This window comes from Canis lupus, chromosome 7, assembly GCF_003254725.2.
Source record: "Canis lupus dingo isolate Sandy chromosome 7, ASM325472v2, whole genome shotgun sequence".
Lineage (NCBI taxonomy): Eukaryota > Metazoa > Chordata > Mammalia > Carnivora > Canidae > Canis > Canis lupus.
In genome coordinates this window covers 30,847,589-30,866,214 of record NC_064249.1, presented here as the reverse complement: position 1 = coordinate 30,866,214, position 18,626 = coordinate 30,847,589, and the positions used below count along the sequence as shown (strand labels likewise).

Here is an 18,626-nt window from a genome sequence, read left to right as displayed (position 1 = left end):
ACCACTCAATCACCCAACCAACCAAACACATGAAAAAGAGAATATTTCAAATACTGATTTGTACAATCTGTGGAGTAGTATGAGAATTGATTGATATAACCCATTATACTCAAAACCATCACTGAAGGAATTGTGCATATGAAAATATATAAAATGATTAGTTTCATTTATGTTGACTATGAATTTGTTTCGGAGAGTCAGATATACTGGGAGAAATTCATGCCCTAGTGCCTGCTGGGCCACTGGAAATATACTGGATGGATTACACTTTGTCCTTGAATGTATTTCTCTTGTTACTAGATCCTGTTACCACAATTATCTCAAAAAGAACACCGTACCTCCAGCTTGTGGCCCACTAAGACCATTAGGCCTTTCTCTTATACCATGTCTGCTTTCCATAAGGGGGAGGATGCTTCTTTGTCCAATCAACATTTTCCTCCCCCGTTTTAAAAGGTAATATTGCCTTCAAGCCTTCACAAACAACCCTATTCAATCTGTCCTCTGAAAAAGTAATGAACGTACCAAAAGTCCATCATCTAAATTGTTGATGAAGATATTAGATGCCTAGAATTAAGTTCTGCAAGACAGTCCTTAACACTATATGCTTTCATTGGCTTCACATCAGCTGGGTACCATCTAACATACTCTACGCACTAATTCCAAACCAGTGGGTCATGAATTTGGGGAGTTTGGGAAGAAAGCTGCATGGGCAAAGAGTTACCCCTAGGTTTCTGTGAATCTCTCATTGTTTGTAGATGTTTGTAAATAGTGCTTCATGCATAGGTGTATTTCTGCTTTTAAAATGTACCTGAAAGAGGCAGCCCCAATGGCACAGCGGTTTGGCGCCGCCTGCAGCCTGGGGTATGATCCTGGGGTCCCAGGATGGAGTCCCACATTGGGCTCCCTGCATGGAGCCTGCTTCTCCCTCTGCCTGTGTCTCTGCTTCTTTCTGTGTCTATGAATAAATAAATAAAATATTTTTAAAAGTAAAAAATAAATAAAATGTACCTGAAGGATATTAAGAATACTAATTCACAAATCCATTTGAAATTGTGACTAAATTCATATGAGATTTTGGTCATTATGCATTTATCAATTGATGTCCTATAGTATATTTGCTGTTTTGTAGAAATCCTCGAGCAATAGTGTATATGTCCCCAACTATCCACTACAATTTTGTTTATAATATCCCCAAAGTTGGAAATAACCTGGCTATAGATTAGTTAAGTAAATTATAGTATATAATATAATGGTATACCATTCAACTACTAAAAATGATTGTATTTATATTTATTTACACAAAAAATGTCTTAGGAGCAGGCGGCCCAGTAGGATAAGCGTCTGCCTTTGGCTCAGGTCATGATCCTGGGATCCTAGTAGCAAGCCCTGCACTGGGCTCCCTGCTCAGTGGGAAGTCTTCTCCCACTGCCCCTCACCCTGCTTGTGCTCTTTCTATATATACCCTCAAATAAATGAATAAAATCTTAAAAAAAGAAAAGAAAAGAAAAAAGAAAAGAGAAAAGAGAAAGAAAAGAAAAGAAGGAAAAGAAAAGAAAGAAAAGAAAAGAAAAGAAAAGAAAAGAAAAGAAAAGAAAAGAAAGAAAAGAAAGAAAAGAAAAGAAAAGAAAAGAAAAGAAAAGAAAAGAAAAGAAAAGAAGGGACGCCTGGGTGGCTTTGTGGTGGAGCATCTGCCTTTGGCTCAAGTTGTGATCTGGGAGTCCCAGGATCGGGTCTCACATCGGGCTCCCAGCATGAAACCTGCTTTTCCCTCCGCCTGTGTCTCTGCGTCTCTCTCTCTCTCTCTGTGTCTCCCATGAATGAGTAAGTAAAATCTTAAAAAAAGAAAAAATCTTAAAAAAAAAAAAAGAAAGAAAAATGTCTAGAACTTTTCGGGGCAGTGAAATACTATTTTATGATTTCCCGTCTTAATATTCTTTGATTTTTTTTTTTGAAATATGAGAATATAATTTTTTCTCTTTTTTTTAAGATTTATTTATTTATTCATTCAGAGAGAGCAAAGAGAGAGGCAGAGGCACAGGCAGAGGGAGAAGCAGGCTCCATGCAGGAAGCCCGACATGGGACTCGATCCTGGATCTCGAGGATCACACCCCGAGCTGCAGGCGGCGCTAAACCGCTGCACCACTGGGGCTGCCCGAGAATATAATTTTTCAAAAGCAAGAAAACTATTGTTAAGGATTCCTACAAATACATGTTAAGTATATATATATGACCACATCTTCTTGGTTTGGCTATAGGGAAAACTCAGCAAAATTCCAATCTTCACTGTGTATCTTCTTGTCCTTTATTTGTATAACGCATCACTCAGTCATGGAAATAACTCAAATTACTTTGGCATAATGTATTCACTAGGACCCTACTTTGTGAGGGCTTTCGCATGGCTAGCATACTCACACATACGTGGAATTCAAACTTTTGCACTCCACAAACAGGAGGACACTGAACTCTCACATAGTAGCAATGCCTGCCAGTCCATTTGTTCAGCTTCAACAGCAGCATTTTTGGCTCTGAACTTGTTTTGGTTGTTTATTTAAATTTTTCTTGTTGTTACTCAAATCTCTTGTTATCTTATTTAAAAATAGAATATTAGAGACTTCTACTTCTCTAAGCATGAGTTCTTGAACACACTTTTTCATCTCTTTTTCCCCCTAAAGCCCAACTAAAATAACAGTAAAGAAATAAAAAGGTGTAAACAGAGAAAGAAAATGGAAAAGACAAACTAAAGAAACAGAAGAAGGATCTAAGAAGACAGACAATGCAGGGAGCAGAGGCTAATTCACAAAAGGCATAAGTAGTATGTACAGACAGATAAAAATATATTGCACCTATTAAGTAAGAATATGATGTTATGAAAAAAATTAGAAAATGAGAAAGATCTCTTCATAATAAAACAACTGCTATATAATATCAAAAATTAAAAGTCCAGTGGAAGGGTTGGAAGATCAAGTTGAGAAAATATCCCAGAAAATGGAGCAAAAAAAGGCAAATAGAAAACAGAAAAAAAATATATAACAATTTAATCTACAAGGTACAAAAAATCCAGAAAAGGAAAGAAGAAACGAAAGAGAAGAAATGATCAATAAACTAAAAATAATAGCAAGCCTTCCATGCTATAGGGAGAAAGATACCATTTAAAAAGTTTCTGGGAGAGAAGAAGAGAAAAGAAGGAAAGGAAGGAAAGAAAGAAAGAAAGAAAGAAAGAAAGAAAGAAAGAAAGAAAGAAAGAAAGAAAGAAAGAAAGAAGAAAGAAAGAAAGAAAGAAAGAAAGAAAGAAAGAAAGAAAGAAAGAAAGAAAGAAAGAAAGAAGAGAGAAAAGAAAGAAAGATTCAAAGGACCAAGAATTGGAAGCTAGAAGGCATTGGAATAATGCCTTTAAAATTCTGACGGAACAGCATTGCCAACCTGAATTTCTAGTCCCAGCTAAATATTTAACTAAGTAGAGAGTAGGATTAAGATTAAGAACTCAAGAAAATAGAATAAAATAAAATAAATTATTTCTTGTGCAACTTTTCTCCAGAAGCTACTGCTGGATTTGTTTCAAAGGAGTGACAGGATAAGTCAAGGAAAAGGAAAATCTGGGGGCACCTGGGTGGCTCAGTGGTTGAGTGGGTCCATGCCTTTAGCTTAGGTGGTGATCCCAGAATCCTGGGATCAAGTCCCACATCATGCCCTCTGTGAGGATCCTGCTTCTCCCTCTGCCTATGTCTCTGCCTTTAGCTCCGTGTCTCTCATGAATAAATACATGACATCTTTAGAAAAAAAAAAAAAGGAAAATGTAAGCTGAAGGAAGGAGGGGATACTGCAGAGGAGCACAGGGGATTCTCAGGCTGCTGGCAAAGAGAAGTTCAAGATCAGCAGGCTTCAGGGGCACCCAGTATAGGTCAGGAAGGACGGGGAGGGCCCTGGAGAGACTGCTCCAAGAAAAACACAGACATAAAATTGATAAATTTATGTTTACTGTATTTTGAAGAGTATCCTATTCCCAGAAAGTTTAGGGATGAATTCATAATTATTACATGGAAACCTAAGCAAACAAAAAAGAAGACAATTATTTACTTTGGGGGGAAAAAGGTAGTACCTAACAGTAGAGACAATCAAAGAAGATTCAGTGGTTCAACTGGGGCCTATGTCTGCCAAGTAATAAAAATGTCACATCTGATTTTAATATTGTTTAGTATAATTTTAAATGTTGATTTAATAAAAATAATAGTAACATAGATCTTTAGGTAGACAGAAAGTGAGAAAGTATGTGTATGGTGGTGGTGGGGTGGCATAAGGAAACTAAATCCTCATCCTCTATAATTGGAAGTAAATAAGCAATGTCTAAAGTAGAAAATTTTGAAAAATTAGCAATATAAGAATATTTAGAAACACGAGAGTCAAAAACAGAAGAAACAGCTAAAAGATTTTTATATGGTTGCCTCCAGGAGCAGGCAGTAGAATGGGGAAAGAGATTGGGCACATGGGTGCATTCATAAATTCTAGAAGTTGTAGTACTATTGAGTAATATGTATACATGTTTTACTTTGATATACTTAAAAAGTTTTTAATGACTGGAGAACAGGAAATAAAGTGTTCTTATTAGTGATAGGAGGCAAAGTTCTCATTAATTTAATGGACTTAAGACAAAGATGAAAATCATTGTGCTGCAGTGTCAGTCTTTAGCCTAATACAAATGTCCATTGGACTTAATGTTGTCAATGTAAACAAAACAAAACAAACCCCACACCCTAATTCTATGTGTTGAATTATAAAGGCAAAGAAAAAACATGAAAATAAAATGTTTGAAATAGATTAAAGATTCTGTCTTAAAGGCAAGGTGAAATTATGGTCCTTAGGGTATTTTTAAGATTCCAAAAATGAAACATAAATCCATTTATTCTCTATTTTATGCCTACTTTCCAGGCAGATCCTTAGAAAAATTTTATGTAAGGGTGGGGGAAAAGCATATGTGAAAGTCTAGGAATCTTGCTTAAAAGAAGCAGATCATCATAATTTTCCTCTTCAATGAAGGACACTTCATTTTATCCTTCCCATTTCTCAAAGACTCATTCCACTGATGCGTTTTTACTACATAGAATTCCTTGTAATTATTAGTCACTTGGGTTTGTACAGCAGAAGACTTCTTTCAATCAGTGGGACTTGTATGCTTCTAGTCAAGAAGAAACTGTCTTTCCTCAGATTTTCAGATTCTCTTTTGCATCTGAAATCATGGCCAGCTAGTGGACTACTGGGTTATTGCAAACTACAGATTTTGTTCAAATGATTCTCTTTCCCCCTGCCCCCAAAACCATCACCATCACCAGTCTGGACAGGTGATTCTTCTCTTTTTAAGAAAGCACAGAGCAAATGTCAGGTGTGTCAGATGTCTTATAAGAGAAACAGTGTTAGGCAATTTCACAAACTAGTGACTTCCAGCAAACCAAGTTCTCCCTTCCAGTTTATCTTGGTCTCACCAGTAGGTAGGTTTTGGCTCAGTTCATCGTGTGGCATGGAAGTGGACTAAGCTTGCTTAGTGTTCAGATTCTAAAAATATCCTGGCTAAGAGGTGCATTGGAAAGCAGAGCAGCAGGGAGTGTAACGTGTTGAGGGATGGTTTGGGCTTTCAAGAGATGGAAGAGGTAGGAGAAGGAAATATGGTGAGTAATTTGGCTGTTGTTTCTTGAGTTTCTTTGTAGCCATAGTTGCATTAAGGCAGCTTTTTAGAAGGCTTTCACAGTGAAGCAGGGAAAGATTCATCATCCTCCCTACAGTGTGAATGAACACCTGGCAGGTACTGGGTCTGCCTTTCCCTCTCAATCATGTCAGGAAGAACAGAGCTGAGAGGCTTTTCATGATCTTCTGAGATCTCCAAATAGCTGCCAAGGAGTGCTTCTCCATTCATCTTGTGAATTTTGAAAAGTCTTCACCTCCAAGTGCAGAAATCCAGATTATCTCCCCAAAGGGATCCTCCTCTCTCCAGGATGACAAGTTCCTCAGGACAGAAAAAGTTCATATACAATTTGGTGTTGGACACCACGCCCAACAAGCATCTTGTCCGTGGCAGGCACCCAGTAGATGCATGGTCAATGAGTTACTAAACATGCCTAGAGAGATGTCTTCTCAGAGCTTTGCATGTTTAAAAGTGATGATTTAAGGGGTGCCTGGAAGGCTCAGTTGGTTAAACGTCTGACTCTTGATCTCAGTTCAGGTCTTGATCTCAGGGTCGTGAGTTCAAGCCCCGTGTTGGGCTCTACACTGGGCATGGAGCCTACTTTATTTACTTCTTTTAAAGATTTTTATTTACTTATTCATGAGAGACACAGAGAGAGAGAGAGAGACAGAAACACAGGCAGAGGGAGAAGCAGGCTCCATGCAGGGAGCCCAACGTGGGACTCGATCCTGGAACTCCTGGGCCAAAGACAGGCGCTAAACCACTGAGCCACCCAGGGATCCCCTGAAGCCTACTTTAAAAAAAAATAATTAAAAAAAAAATTATTTGATTCAAAATCACCCGTATATTTATAGCAGCATTATTTACACTAGCTGAATTATGGAAGCAGCCCAAGTGTCCGCTGATAGATGAATGGATAAAAAGAAGAAGTGGTATATATACACAATGGAATACTATTCAGCCATAAAAAAATAATGAAATTTTCCATTTGCAATGACATCAATGGACTACAGAGTATAAAGCTAAGCAAAACAAGTCAGTCAGAGAAAGATAAAAACCAAAAAACAGACTCTTAACTATAGAAAACTTTATCACCAGAGAGGAAGGAGGTAGGGGGATGGGTGAAATAAATGATGGGGATTAAGGGGTACACTTGTCATAATGAGCACTGGGTGTTGTACAGAACTGCTGAATCACTATATTATACACCTGAAATTAATATAACACTATTATACGGTTATAACAATGTTAACTATATTGAAATTTAAGAAACATGATTATTGTTCAGGATATATATTTTCTTTTAAGATAAGAAAATAATGATCCTTCTTGTATATAGCCAATGAACAAAAATTCCAAGAAGCGATTTTAGTTTTTAAACAAACAATAGCAAAAAAAAACAATAGCTGCACTCATAAATTTTCTTCCCAACTCAGGCTAGCAAGAGAATATTTTAAGTGAAAATTAAAACTCCAAAAACATTTCTGAGGTATGATAAATATCATTAAGCCAAGAGCTCTTTTTTAGGCTGTTGGTTCTGTTATCTCTATGGAATGATCCTTATTTCCTTTAAAAAATTATCAGGACACATACAAGCTATTCCTCTGCTTTGATTACCAGGGCGCATCCCCTGATCTACCTTTAAAGCCCAACCAAGAAGTCACCTTTTCTAGGAAGCCTCCCCTGCCATTGTCTTACCTCCAAACTAAAACTAAATGAGGTTATATGCTCCTCTGTGGTTGGAACATCTTTTGATTGTTATATGAATCACTAAATTGTAATTTATTGTTTACTTTGTAAGATCCTTGAGGGCAGGGATAATGTCATATTTACATCTAGATTCCCTTGACCTAACTTAGGAACTGGCATATCATAGAGCCGTCAGTAAATGTTGGTTGAATTGAATTGAATGGTAATAGAGAATGTTTTCTTATTTGTGAATTTGATCATATGAAGCTTTACAATGATATAAAATGACTCCATATTTAGTTATATATCTAACAAATTGCCTTTATTAAAAAGATTAAAATTACTATGAAACCAGAGTATCCTGGAACTTGCTAGACATATGGCCATATGGCTTTAAAGTTGCATATTACCAGCAGCTTGGACTTATTTAATTTGACAAAGTGAGGTGCTCATTGGCATTTAAAAGAAATGTCAGACAACACCATAGGGATGGGGTGGGGGGATGGCGGGGGTGGGGGAGTTGTTTCAATTAATTTCTGTTGGCAAAGGGAAGTGATTCACTTCCAAATGATTTGTTTTGACTCTGATATTATTTTCCTAGCACAGAGACTGGTCTTACATCTTCTAGTAATTGATTTAATACCATGGGGTGTTATCTGGCCCTTTTTCACATGTGCACTGAACAACTCACTTCTAAAATATAAGAAAACATTTGTTTTAAGAACTTGCTAATTAAAGAGCTAGATTCTCCTAGTTAAATCAGGTTCTCAGGGAAATTAGGAGGACTATTAGTACAGAGTTACTCTAAAAGCAGTGAAAACTATAAGGGTTAAACCAATTTGGATGATGAAAGAATAGGGGATGGTGGTGGGAATCTAATCTTTCTATGCTGAGAAACAACACCTGCAGTATAAACCATTTCATTAATTTATTTGTTCACTCAAAAAACTCATATTGAGGCTCACCAAAAGTACTGTAGTGACCATAGCATATAATAGCATCCTCCAAAAAGTGGTAGAAAGAATGTCCCAGAAGATTGACAATTTAAATGTCCTTCTCTATGAACTCAACTGAATGTCATAACTTATTTTGGTGGCTGAGGCATCAAACAAGTTATAATTGGGGTCTCAGAAGGATGGTCAACATAAAGCTGAACTCAATCCCATTTGAATTGGATTAACCCTGATATTATATCCTTAACTGTATATTTCACTGCAGACAGGACTTAATCTACAAAGAAGCACAGGTGTTAACAAGGTTTGTGTGTGCAGAATTAAACCCTGAGTTATCATTTATTTGTTTATTTGTTTGTTAATGAGTTATACTCTTCAGTATGAGATAAATAGGTGATTAAGAGTCTAGAATCTGGCTCCTTCTGGACTTCATTCTTTGTTTTCTAGAATCTCAGAATCAGATCATTGAATGTGGGTATTCATCTGAACCAACAAAGCTGTCGTATAAAAACATTTTGTACCTATTACGCCTGCGAGGCACTAAGGATGCCAAAAGTATAAGCTATGGTCTATGTCTGGGTTTATAGACTCTCAAAGGGCAGAATGTGTATAAGAAAAAAAAACATTGGAGAAACATGCAAAATGCTTACCGTAATATAGACTAAAAGTCCATATAGTCTATAGAGACTAGAGTAAGTTCAGGGGTAGGGGATAGTCTAGTTGGGGAAATGGACGAAGGAGAACTTGACAAAGGCCTTGAAAGAGGGGAATGTAGGAATTTAGGGGTGGGAGAACAGGAGGGCCTGGCAAGGAGGAGGGAACATGAGGGGTGCTGGAGAGCAATGAACAGGCTAGATCTGCTCCAGTACCAGGGGAACATAGAACAGAGTTTATTAACTGGAGCCTGATCTCTGATTTGGGGCTGTGGTATATGTGTTATTTGACCCAAATGTAGTTTGAATATTGAAAAACTGATAGAAGTCACATCAACAGTTGGCTTCTTGGTATTCTCTTAAAAATTGGGAAGTCTGGTAGTAATAGGTCTGTGTTCCTGAAAGGCCAACATCACTGCCATACCCCTTGGAGCAGAGCACAAGTTTTCCTTGGACTCAGTCCCTGCCTGGCCCATTTGCTTTACTTCCTCACTCTCATGCTTACTGTATTTAATGAGCCCACTTTTGCTAGGTTACGCTACGGTAACAAACACTCCCCAAAATCTCAGTCACAACCACAAAGTTTTATTTCTCACCCTTAATGCATGTCAGTTGGCTGTGGCTGTGCTCTGTGTCTCCTTCCTTCTGGGATCTGAAGAAACAGCACCTACTCAAGATGTACTGTTCTCAAGTGAGACAGGAAAAAGATCAGAAAAATGGCAGAACCATGAAATAGCTCTTAAAACCTTTGCTCAGACACGGCATCCATCACTTCCTCTGAGAATGCATTTGGTCAAGGCATGTGACATGTTAAGCCTATGTCAGTGGTTTGGGAAAATACAATCCTTTGACAGGGAGGTTCAGTGACTAACTGGGAACATATAATGCAATCTTCAGCAGCATTTGAATTTACCACTCCCCTGATGAGAAAACATTTTGGAGTGAGGGGTAAGAGTGAGCTGAGAATGCCAGCTACAAGGCTCATGACTGCCAACAAAGTTCCAAATGCACATCTAACAAACAGACAAACCAACAAACAGACAAACAGACGCCACCAGGGAAGGTCTGACTCTGGGAAGCAGGGCTTTCACACACGCCCTCATAAGAAGCATGCAACTGAACGTGACAGAAGCTAATAGAGGAGGAGGACAGGGTTGGATCCCTTTGCTCCTGTCTTTATTTACAGCAAAGGACAGAACACTTTGTCACCTTGGAAACAGCCAACAAAGGCAGTGTGTAAAGCTCTAAGAAATCCCTGGCTGCTCTCTCAGAGGTGGCTGGGGCTAAGTGCAGGGGTGGGGCATTCAGCCACTCGACTGCCCTGGGCCTTGGGTATTGTGTAGTCAGGCAGGTAGCTCCAGCTGGAAGAAAAAGCTGTTTGGCTTTGATGGTCACAGCTGACTGCATTATATGTACCTCCTTGTCTTTTGTATTCAAAGATAACCCTGCTGACAGAGGAGAGCGTGGCCGTGGCCGCAGTGTTGGAACCTGTGACCTGCACTGGGGACAGTCCACTCTCTTTGCTGTATGGCTTTTCTTTGCAAGTCCTATTGTAGTCAGTGATTTTACAACCTGTACAGCGTTTCCTCTGATTAGACCATAACAATCTGTGAGACCGCGCCGTCATTCCCAAGGTCATCTCTGTGTCACTGCTTGCATGTGGTTACTAACCTTCTCTTACCTTTTTATCCTAAGTTGCATAAACACTGCACTAATAAAATTCCTTTTTAAAAAGGTTTTTATTTCTTTATTTGAGAGAGACAAAGAGTGTGAGCAAGGGGAGAGGCAAAGGGGAGGGAGAAGGAGAGGGGGAGAGAGAGAATCTCAAGTAGACTCTGCACTGAGCCCAGAGCCCAACATGGGGCTCGATCTCATGACCCTGAGATCATGACCTGAACTGAAACCAAGACTCAGTCACCACTCAGGCATCCCACTACTAAAATTCTTAAGAAGCTCTATGTGCTTCTGTCACAAACCAGAAGAGGACTCTAAATTGGAACATTGATCACACTTATTGCTGTGTCAGCTTAGACTTGTGATGTCTAATGCCATGTTGATGCTACCCTGGCACTATCAAAATACTCTTGGCCCTTGAAATAGGGTTTTGAGCTTCTTGGACTTTCCAGATAGTATCAGTTAAGAGCACACAGTGAAGATATCTCAGCACATCTTTAGCCCACGAGGTAGTATGTCCACTCTGTAGCACTTGCATGCCTGAGGCTATTCCTACATGATAGTCATAAGTTGTGCAAATATTTTTTTTTGCATTTTGTTGGAGAAAAACACCTAGTTTGTTCAAGATCAAACATTACTGAGATCAAGACTTTATAATAAATTCCAGTTCATTTGAATACTAAACTTCAGATTATTTATATGTCTCCACATACAATATCATCGAATAGCAATGGCAGCAGATTGAAGGAAAATGAACTTTCTTTTTTTAAGATTTATTTATTTACTTGAGAGAGACAGAGAGAGAGAGAGGGATGGTGTAGAGGGACAAGGAGAGGGAATCTCAAGCAGACTCCACACTGAGCACAGAGCCCAACACAGGGCTCTACTCCACAAACCCAAGATCACGACCTGAGCCAAAACCAAGAGTCAGTGGCTCAATCAACTGCACCACCCAGGCACTCCCAAGGAGAACTTTGATTTCAGCTCAGCCACTCATTATGTGGTCGAAGACAAGTTTTTATTCCTCTATAAAGAGTGGACTAGAACAAATAAGAGACAGAAAACATACGACTAATATTCTATTACTCCTAACAACTTTACCATGGCAGACATGACTAATCAATCATAGCCCTGATTACTACCAACCCTGGAATAATCTTCAGGATACTTCTCAGTACAGAGTTCCAGGCAGCTGCTACCAGTCCCTGGACCTGACACTTAAACTGGAATCTACATACAAGTCTTGGTCTCAAAAATCTACAAAGTATGGAGATAGCATGTACAAGTGCTCTTCTATGTTGTACAAATTTAAGGTCTTTTTTTTTTTAAGATTTATGTATTTGAGACGGAGAGGAGCAGAGGGAGAGAAAGTCTTACACAGACTTTGGGTTGAGCACGGAGCCCCACTTGATCTCACAACCCTGTGATCATGACCTGAGCCAAAACCAAGGTGCACTCAATTGACTGCACCACCCATGTGCCCCCAAACTTAAGGCGGTGTTATTATTATTATTACCATTATATTAGTGATTGTTACAGAGAATTTGTACAGATTGTGTTCAGGAATATATGAGGTGTTGATGGTGATTTGTGTCTTACCAACATCATCCATAGTTGTATTCTAATAGCATATACTAAGTGCTTCTGGCATTTTTAACTAAGCATATACTAGGAAAGCAGCTTCAAAATACAGAGCAAGGACAGCCTTGGACTGCCTGGGAAGCCATCAGGGAGACATGCTAACCTGGATTTGAAGCCTGACTCCACCTTTTAAGTGTGAACACTGGGCTGTCACTCAGCCTCTCTGAGCCTCACTCATTTCTCATCTATGAAGTGGGCTTTGGAACTTCGTCTTAGGGCTGTTGCCAAGTTTAAGTGAGTTAGCATGTGTAAACTAAAAAGCAAAAACCATGATTCATAAGCAGTGCCCTATAAATGTTAGTTCCTGAGGCTGAAAAACTGGTTTATGATGAACAGCAGTCCAGGAATTCTTACTTTCTGTTTTAGCAAAAGATTAATAAACAAGAGTCAGAAAACAGGGCAGCCCAGGTGGCTCAGAGATTTAGCGTCGCCTTCAGCCCAGGGTGTGATCCTGGGGACCTGGGATCGAGGCCCATGTCAGGCTCCCTGTGTGGAGCCTGCTTCTCCCTCTGCCTGTGTTTCTGCCTCTCTCTTCCTGTCTCTCATGAATAAATAAATAAAATCTTTAAAAAAAAAGAGTCAGAAACACTTTCAGTTAGAAATAATAGTTTTTTTAGTGCAAGAGATAAGCACCCAAACTTAGATCACCATCTTGCTTCAAAAGGAAGGTAAGAGCTAGAGCACAAGCTCTCCCTCTGTGAGATTTGCGTCTTCTACCAAAAGAGATGTTGCAACTTATTTTATTTAAAACAATTAGAAAACTTCAAGGGGATGATAACTCAAAAGCTGCAAATGCTGTATGGATGGTATTCAATAAGGGGAAAATGCTGACTCAGATAATGTACTCCTAACTCCTAACTCTGCAAAGGTTTGAAACTGTCATGTTCTAAGTGCACAGTGCTTGATCATGTAGATGAGAATAATTCAAATCCCCCTGGGAATGTCTGTGCTGCTTCTCAGAGTGATCTGTGTCAAAGTTCCAAGCACCTCAAATAGAAGGCTTCTAATGTTCAAAGTCTGGACACTTCTGCTGTTTCTACCCCAAAGATGAGAATTTCTTTGAACCTGTAAACTTTGCAGTTTCTTCTGCCTCCACTATCCCTATCCTCTGCCTCCTCTTCACCAAGTTTATTATCAGTACATATTTTTCATATCTGGAGATCAAAGCTATTTTATTACACTGGGAGGAAATTTTGAGGGTACAAGCTGTATAAAGCAGGTTTCAGAGGTAGAGTTCAGTGATTCATCAGTTGCAAGTAACACCCAGTGCTCATTACATCAAGTACCCTCCTTAATGCTCATCATCCAGTTACCCCAACCGCCTACCCACCTACCAGGAGAATCACTTTTTAAACCATTACTAAATTCAATATGGAGACTACTTTAAAGATAAATGTTAGTGTGTGTGTAGACATATATACATATAATGCATGTACACATATGTAAATGTGTGTGTTGTATATATATGTATATGAGAAGCGTCATTCCTCTGCAAGTTGGAGTCATTCTAAAATACTGTTTATGTATGGGGAAATAGTTATTTCCAATTAGTCTCTTCTGCTTACAGAGACTCGTGGAAGCAAGAGTGGTGAGAAACACAAACATTTTAAATCCTCATCCTCTCTGATGCTAAAATAGGAGGTTGAATGATAGCCTCTTCAGAGTACCTCAATGTGTCTGGATGAGCAGATGTGAGCCAGAGTGGAGTCTAGAGGGTGGAAGAGTGAAGTTTTGCTGAATTCATGATAGGGAATCCGAAAAAGTGCTTAACTTCCACTAGGCCCACTGATTATTTGGATTGTTGTGAAGGCAGAAGAGAGGAAAGCCTGGCAGTGGGCTAGAAGTGAGGTCAGAGGTCAGCCAGACCAGGGCTCAGGGACAGAAGTGACCATGAGACCATTTGCTTCCAAAATTGTAATATTATATTGAGGGAAGTAGAAAGATAGGCATTGCAGTTGGCAAAAATGGAAGTTAGGTAATTATATTTAGATCTCAAGGGACCAGAATCTCTGCAGACAAAAGTACCCATTTATAATTGTTTAAGCATTGAGTCAAGTCCAGAGAATATGCACCAAACTATCCCCATCATAACCACAACTTATTTTTAGAGGTTCTAATTCATCACATTTGGGGCCCCTAAATATGTTTATTCAAAAGTTTATTCAGGGGGTGCCTGGGTGGCTCAATCGGTTAAGCATTTGCCTTCAGCTCAGGTCATGATCCTAAGGTCCTGGGATGGAACCCCATATCTGGCTCCCTGCTCAGCAGGGAGTCTGCTTCTCCTGCTGCCTCTGCTCTTTCCCCCCTGTACTCTCTGGCTTGCTCTCTATGATAAATAAATAAATAAATAAATAAATAAATAAATAAATAAATAAAAGTTTATAAATAAATAAACAATAAATAAATATAAAACTTTATTCAAGAAAGTTACCAAACACTGATGAGAGAAATAAAAGACCTAGGGGCGCTTAGGTGGCTCAGTCGGTTAAATGTCTGCCTTTGGCTCAGGTCATGATCCCAGGCTCCTAGTATCAAGCCTCATATTGGGCTCCCTGCTCAGTGGAGAGCCCGCTTCTCCCTCTCCCTCTGCCCCACCTCTCCACCCGCCCCACCCCTCCGCACACACACGTACTCCCTCCCTCTCTCTCTCTCTCTCTCAAATAAATAAATAAATAAAAATATAGAGACCTAAATATATACAGATATATACAATATTCATGAACTGGCATATTGAATTTTGTAAAGATATCATATCTCCCAAAAGTAATCTAGCTCAAAATCCCTCAATCAAAATCCCAACACATTTTTTTCAGAAATTCAACAATCTGGTTCTAAAATATATACAGAAATGCAACTGACGAAGAATAGCCAAGACAATCTTAAAGAAAAAGAAGAGGGGATCCCTGGGTGGCGCAGCGGTTTAGCGCCTGCCTTTGGCCCAGGGTGCGATCCTGGAGACCCGGGATCGAATCCCACGTCGGGCTCCCGGTGCATGGAGCCTGCTTCTTCCTCTCCCTCTGCCTGTGTCTCTGCCTCTCTCTCTATGTGTGACTTTCATAAATAAATAAATAAATAAAATTAAAAAAAAAAAAAAGAAAAGAAAAAGAAGAAAGTCAGAGTACTTCTATGCTATCAGATATCATGACTTATTAAAAAGCTAAATAAATAAAATGGCACAGAAAGAGATAAAAAGATGAATGGAACACAATAAAGTCCAGAAACCAAGCTGCACAATTAATTATGACAAAGTCAACACTGCAAAGCAATGGAGAAAGTCTGGTCATTTCCATAGATAGTGCTGAGTGGTTGGTATCCATCCATAAAGGGAAGAAAATAAATGTTGGCCTCTACCTCACACCACACACAAAAAGTAAATTCCAGATGGAGTTTGATGTAAATGTTAGAGATACAGCTATAAAGCTTCTAGAAGATAACATTGGAAAATATATTTGTGACACGACAGGCCCTGTCCCTTCAAACAACAATAAGAACCACCTAGCCTAGAGTGACCAACCACTGTGGCTTACCTGGGACTGTCCTTCTTTTAGCGTTGATATCTCATATCTGGGCAACGGATTATTTGGATTGTGTTATTTCCAGACATTTTCGAATCGTTGGTCACCCTAATAACCTATAAGTGAAAATATCGACAAAGTGGACTGCATTAAAACTAAGAATTTCTGCTCATCAAAATACATCACTGAGAGAGTGAAAGGGCAAGTATTGAAATGGGAGGAGATATTTACCATACCTCTAGCCAACAATGGGTTAGTATATAATGCACTCCTACAAATCAATAAGACAATACAATACAAAAATGAACAAAAACTTGGAAAAGGCATTTCACAAAATAGCTAACAAACATACTAGAAGTTATTCAGCTCTGTAAATCCTGAGGGAGATGCAAATTAATACCACAGTGAGAAACCACTGCTCTCTCATGAGATAATAATGGGGGAAGAGGCACAGTCAGATTTTACTGATATTGTCTTCAGCCTCAAGATGCCACGGTATAGGCTGAAGAAATGTGGCAGTTCTCAGAACAGGGGGCCAGGGGCAAAGGAGCTGAGTTTCTGTGCAAGATTGGGTTTTAAGGGAGAGTTTCCATGATTACTAAAAATTTTTTTTAAATGTTATGACTCCATATAGTGGCTTTTTTAAAAAGGAATTTAAGAGTTTCAGGCACACTTTGGTGGCTCAGTCGGTTGGGCAGCTGACTCTTGATTTTGGCTCAGGTCACGATCTCAGGATCCTGGGATGGAGCCCCACAACAGGCTCCATGATCAGGTGGAGTCTGCTTGAAGATTTTCTCTCTTTCTTCTTCTGCCCCTCCCACTCTTCATGCTTGCTCTCTCCCTCCCTCTCTCTCCTTCTCTCTCACCCTCTCAAATAAATAAATAAATCTTTTTTAAAAAAGAAAAGAATTTAAGAATTCCAACCATGAAAAAAAAAAAAGAATTCCAACCACGTTATGGGGCATGATACTCTAGCTGAGCCCCAGGCCCAGCTGGTGGTTGTTGAGTAGAGCTGCTGGGCCCGTAGCTGGCAGCCCCAAAATCTGTGTTCCTTGCTATGTTTGTTGGAGAGAGGCATTTGAAAGGGAGGTTTGGGGTAAATACCTAGAGAAAAGAGGGCAAAGTGAATTAAGAATGGTGCCTGTTCCTGGGCTGAACTCAAGGGAGAGAAAGGATAGTCCGAAACCAAAGAAACAGTTTTCTTAAAGTACTTGGTGGGATTTGAGGCATGAGCAGTGATGCTTCTGGGCCAGGCGACAAATTTGAAAACAGTGGTAGAAGGGACGCCTGGGTGGCTCAGTGGTTGAGCATTTATCTCTGGCTCAGGGTGTGATCTGAGGTCCTGGGATCAAGTGCCACATTGGGCTTCCTGCATGGAGCCTGCTTCTCCCTCTGCCTATGTCACTGCCTCTCTCTCTGTGTCTCTCATGAATAAATAAATAAAATTTTTAGAAAAGAAAAGAATAGAAAACAATGGTGGAGTGAGATGTCCTGTCTCCGTGTAAGCCAAACACCCAGCACAGTAGGCCCAGGGGCTGGTGGCAGCCCTGGGAGGCCACCTTCTCCTGCCTGGTAGGGACGGCAGGGTGGCTCTGAGCAGAGGCACACGAAAGGACAACTCCCACAGGGTGTGCTGATGTTCTGCAGTGATGGGGATTGGTGCTGTGAACAGGAGCTTTGGAATAATCAATGATAATTTGACTTCGTTTGTACCCACAGTCCAGTAGGGTCTTGAGACATCTGGGGTGTATGATATCAGTGTGATTTGTGTGATCTGTTTTTTTTAAAACAGAGAAAAGAAGATTCAACTTATGTTGTATAATAAGACCCTCACTTATTTTATATTATTAGGAAATGTGATATTCTAAGTAAGTCAATTTTCCAAACGATTGAAATAGTCCCCTAAGATTACACTATTTTAATCTTTCTGATGGAAAGATGCCAAAATACACTACACTTTGATACTTTCTTAAACAGAATAAAAGGATGAATTTAACCATTCCTTGATATCTCCAAGTCATCATGAGCACGGATTACTTTTTGTACCATGATATTGCAAGGCCCTCAGGCTCTGACATATGCAGGGCTCTGCTCTCCTAAGATAAATTGGGCTGATCTGCTCTGCTCTCTGGGTTCCTGTGTCCACTCTGATAGTTATTTCCACTTGCATGGTTATCCACTGTCCATAGACTCTTCTTGCATCTCTTGAGGAGACAGTTTCTAGGAATCTACTTTAACCTCATCATCCTTTTAATTTAATATTTAATCTGCTTTGGATCTAGAAGTCACATGACTCTTATAAACAGTCTCTCTTAAAAAAAGCAAAAAACAAAAAAACAAAAAACAAAAAAACAACTGCCTTCTGACACACTGTTGGAAAGGTTTGCCTAGGAATGGAGGGCAAGTATTTAAGATAGTTATTTGGTCTATTTGGAGGCATTTTGATTTAACTTTTGCTCTTGGCTATGTTGCCCCAAATTGAAGTTACCGGATAAGGGACTTCCATATAATTGAGATCCTGGGGAGATGGTAACAGACGACAATAGCCCACCATCTTACCCTGAGTAACATTATCCTATTCATTTTATGGAAATTGTAGTTAATATTCAGAATTAATTAGATTGTACAATCAGTTTCAAAAGCATAATGCAGTGGTGTATAAAATTTAATAATGCATAGAACTTGTTATGGAAATTTAAAATTTTAGGACCTAGATGAAATTCAAACATGAATTTTGTATGAAGAAATGAAACAAAATAGTTTTATTAGAGTAATTTGCTTTATTACAAGGGAGAACATCCACGGCATCATTTAAATACTATACCATTCA

General features: G+C 39.2%; 1 long non-coding RNA gene across 1 annotated transcript in view; it reads right to left on the bottom strand.

Moving 5' to 3' along the window:
* The window catches only part of LOC112648695 (uncharacterized), a 71,988-nt gene that overhangs the window by 23,818 nt on the left and 29,544 nt on the right, over positions 1–18,626 (bottom strand). Inside the window, exon 2 of the long non-coding RNA XR_003129218.3 lies at positions 15,809–15,912. This is a non-coding gene — a long non-coding RNA (uncharacterized LOC112648695). The remainder of the gene's footprint in view (positions 1–15,808; positions 15,913–18,626) is intronic.